This window comes from Aegilops tauschii, chromosome 2, assembly GCF_002575655.3.
Source record: "Aegilops tauschii subsp. strangulata cultivar AL8/78 chromosome 2, Aet v6.0, whole genome shotgun sequence".
In the NCBI taxonomy this organism is placed as follows: Eukaryota; Viridiplantae; Streptophyta; class Magnoliopsida; order Poales; family Poaceae; genus Aegilops; species Aegilops tauschii.
In genome coordinates this window covers 374766482-374770824 of record NC_053036.3, presented here as the reverse complement: position 1 = coordinate 374770824, position 4343 = coordinate 374766482, and the positions used below count along the sequence as shown (strand labels likewise).

At 49.6% G+C, this 4343-nt stretch overlaps 1 pseudogene; it reads left to right on the top strand.

Annotated features, from left to right (window-relative positions):
• Window positions 1–1368: 1368 nt before the first annotated feature.
• Window positions 1369–3271, top strand: LOC109755346 (premnaspirodiene oxygenase-like; annotated as a pseudogene).
• Window positions 3272–4343: the final 1072 nt, after the last annotated feature.

Genomic DNA, 4343 nt, shown 5'->3' with positions numbered 1-4343 from the left:
GTCCTGGATTAGGGGTCCCCGCACTCCAATATCCATCTCTCTATAATATTGTGCAGCGAAGAGAAGCTTACGTTGCAACAGTATTATAGTCCAACCCTCTGAATATCCAATTCAGGAGGACTCTAGCGGGAGATCGTTGGGAAGCCTGGCTCCACCTTGTGCGAAGATTGATGAAGGTCCACCTCTCTCAACAACCCGATCGGTTGAGCTGGAAACTTACAAAGAATGGCGAGATTTCGGTTAAATCCATGTATATGGATGTTATCAACTCTAGTGTCATTCCTCGTTCGAAACATGTGTGGAAAGTCAAAGTGCCTTTAAAAATCAAAGTGTTTACGTGGTTTGTCCATAAACAAGTCATTCTAACAAAGGACAATTTGGCAAAACGCAATTGGACAGTGTCTACAAGTTGTAGTTTCTGTGATAAGGACGAATCCATCAAACACCTCTTTCTCGACTGTCCCTTGACAAAAAATTTGTGGCGAACAGTGCACTTAGCATTTAATATTACTCCTCTGAATACCATCAACACGTTATTTGGGACGTGGTTAGATAGGTTAGATTCCGAAACTGTGAGACATATCCGTGTAGGAGTATGTGCTTTGTTATGGGCAGTCTGGAACTGCAGAAACGATTTGGTTTTTAACAGAACAACAAAAATTCATTTCTTGCAGGTTATCTTCCGGGCCACTACACTCATCCGTATGTGGTCGCTGCTCACTCCGACGGAGGCCAGGGAGCGTTTGGTTACTGGATCTATCCGATGGGAGACGCTAGCTCGGGATATCTTCAACCGGTTTGGATAGCGGTCATGTAATAGGATAGGTGTTTAGTTTCCTTTTTTGCCTGCCGGTTGTGGCTCTCTTGTTATGTTGCTTTTGCTCTTTGTGAGCTTCTTTACTTTTGGGACCTGAATACTTTTGCAGAACATTTTGCTTATTATTAATAAGATGGTCGTATGCATCGTTCTGATGCAGAGGCCCGGCCTGACCCCTTTTCGAAAAAAAATTGCCAGATATGGCCGGCCTCCTTGCCCACTTCAAACTTCACGCGAAAGGCCCAGAAGAAAAACAAAAAGCCCGAGACATAAACTACAAACTACTATTACATAGAAGAAAGATTAGACACACTGATACAAATCCAACGGCGAACAGGTGAAAAATCATAGACAAACGGTAAAAAGAAAAACTCCTAGGTGATTTGCATTTGGAGGAGTGGCGTATATGTGTGCGTATATAAGCCCCTAAAGTCACCAGCGTGACGCAGGGGGTGCCAACCCGTGCCCTAGCTGATTGGCTCGCTTGTGCTATATATACCCCTCTACCAGCACGACGGTACCACACACCAAAGCATAGCTAGCCTAGACAGATGGAGGGCACCTACTTCCAGTTGCTCCTTGTCTCGCTGGTGGCCCTGGCGCTCCAGCAGCTGCTGAAGCTGGCCAAGAAGCCTAGCAGGAGGATGCCGCCGGGGCCGTGGAAGCTGCCGGTCATCGGCAGCTTGCACCACCTCATGAACGTGCTGCCGCACCGCGCGCTGCGGGACCTGGCCAACGTTCATGGTCCCCTCATGATGCTCCAGCTCGGCGAGACGCCACTCGTCGTGGCGTCCTCCAAGGAGATGGCACGGGAGGTGCTCAAGACGCACGACAGCAACTTGGGCAGCCGGCCCAAGCCACTCGTCGGCGAGATCGTTGGCTACAATTCTAACAACCTCATCTATAGCCCCTCCGGCGACTCCTGTACCAGGAGTCCAGGACCCGGAAGCTCTACACCACGGAGCTCCTCTGCACCAGGCGCGTGCTCTCCTTCCGCCACGTCAGGGAGGAGGAGGTATGGTGACTGGGTTATTTCCTCATGACAGCATATGCATGTACAAGTACAAGTACTAAACATCATCGCTATGTGTGCTCGCAGGTGATGGTGCGAGTGGAGCAGATCCGCAAGGCGGGGCCGTCAACGCCGGTTAACCTGAGCCTGATATTGCACGAGCTGACCACCGCCATGCTGTTGCGGGCAGCATGGGGGAAGACGCGGATCAAGAACATGCCGGAGCTCCTGGCTGGTGTGAGGACCGGCATAGCCCTGTCCAGCGGCTTCAGTGTGCCGGACCTCTTCCAGACGTGGAGGCGCTCGGTGCTCGCCGCGGTCACGGGCATGAAGCGAGGCCTCGAGAGCCTCCACAAGGCGGTTGACTCCGTGTTTGAGGAGGTCATCGAGGAGAGGATGTGCGCGCGCGCTGAGAATGTCAAGACTGGCGCAGAGAACGTCGATGAGAACCTCGTGGACGTGCTCATCGGCATGCAGGAGAAAGGCGACTCCGTCTTCCCTATCGACAAACCAAGAATCAAGGCCTTCCTTCTGGTAAGACCTCCACAGGAACTTTCTGTTCTACTTTCTCGCGCTTCTAGTTCCGAACTGGCTAACTGTAGCATGCAGGACACGTTGGCGGCTGGGACGGGGACGTCGGGGTCGGCAATGGAGTGGACCATGTCGGAGCTGATTCGGAATCCAAAGGTTATGGCGAAGCTCCAGGAGCAGATCCGGGAGGCGTTCCGGGGGAAAGCAGTGGTGACGGAGGGAGACATGCAGGCAGCCGACATCCGGTACCTAAAGCTGGTGATGAAGGAGGCGCTCCGGCTGCACCCGCCGGCCCCGCTGCTGGTGGGCCGGGAGAGCATTGACGTGTGCGAGGTGGACGGGTACACGATCACGGCCAAGTCGCGCGTCCTCGTCAACGTGTGGGCGATCAGCCAGGACCCCAAGTACTGGGACGCCCCCGAGGAGTTCAAGCCGGAGCGGTTCGAGAAGGGCGACATCGACTTCATGGGCAGCCACTACGAGTTCACCCCGTTCGGCGCCGGCCGGAGGATGTGCCCTGGCATTAGCTACGGCCTCGCCAGCATGGAGCTCGCCCTCGTCTCCCTCCTCTACCACTTCGACTGGTCGCTGCCGGAGGGCGTCAGCGAGCTTGACATGGGGGAGGCACCGGGACTCGGTGTGCGCCGCCGGTCGCCGCTGCTGCTCCGGGCCACCCCCGTCCTCCCGGCGGACTGCGCGGAATAGGAGCTTCTCTACTTTGATGATGCAATATGCAACTACTCGTACGATCTGTATAGGACTATATACGGATATCAGTTGCAACCTCTTGGCGCACTATGTATCTCGCGCGATGTCTAGTATGGGTAATGTGTATTTCGATACAAAAAAAGTAAGGGTAATGTGCAGTACATCTGTACATACATAATGTATTACCGTGCGGTTAAGTTGTTTCAATCATGTAACAAGCGTAATGTGGTAATAAAATAATGGTTTGTATAGTCATCGGAATGATGTGTCTACTCATAGTAGGCAGGAGCAAAGGTGCTTGGAGGAGAGAAACTGCAATGTGCATACACTATGTTTAAATCACCGTCCTTGTCGTCTTAGTCATTGCTCAATCGTCTATTGCTAATTATCATGATGTAAGCAAGAGTTTAATTGAGTTGATTAAGACTAGGTTCCACCAGCATAAAGATTAGCACAATGCCATTCATAGAAGAGTAAAATCCTCTTTACTAAGAGCCCCCTGAATGTATAAAGGACAATATGAACTTTTCACAAATCATACCCACTTTCATATGTAAGGTGGGTCATCCACTGGAATCTACTATATCTAGATAGCTAGGCCCCATTATTAGGAATTCCCTAGCTTCTCCTTGAGCCACATCACTCAAATTATTTTAGCGTTGAATATACTAGATTAGTCTTTATCTTTATCTAATAATAAAGGACGAAAGATTTCATAGTTCTCCATAAGTTATACGTCCGTATCCGTTAATTTTGTGTTAACTACAGAGATTGAAGGCTAAGATTTTAAAGAGGAAATGTTTTTTTTTAGTAAAAAATGATTCGTTCCTCGGAATCACACGCCAAGGCCGATCTCACAGGGACCCACGGGACGATCCATCCAAGTACGAGTCCCACCAAGATTTTGATCAAAAAATAATTTTTTAGGGTAATGAAAAAATAAATAGTATATATGCTTATATAGCGGAGCTTCACCGTTGGGCAGGCAACAAATTGAAGGAGAGAGAAACTGCAACGTGCATACACTATGTTTAAATCACCATCCTTGTCATCTTAGTCATTGCTCAACCGTCTATTGCTAATTATCATGATCTAAGCAAGAGCTTAATGGAGTTGATTAAGACTAGGTTCTACCAGCATACAGATTAGCACAATGCCATTCATAGAAGACTAAAACCCTCTTGACTAAGAGCCCCCCTAACGTATAAAGAAAAATATGGACCTTTCGCAAATCATACCCACTTTCATATGTAAGGTGGGTCATCCACTGGAATC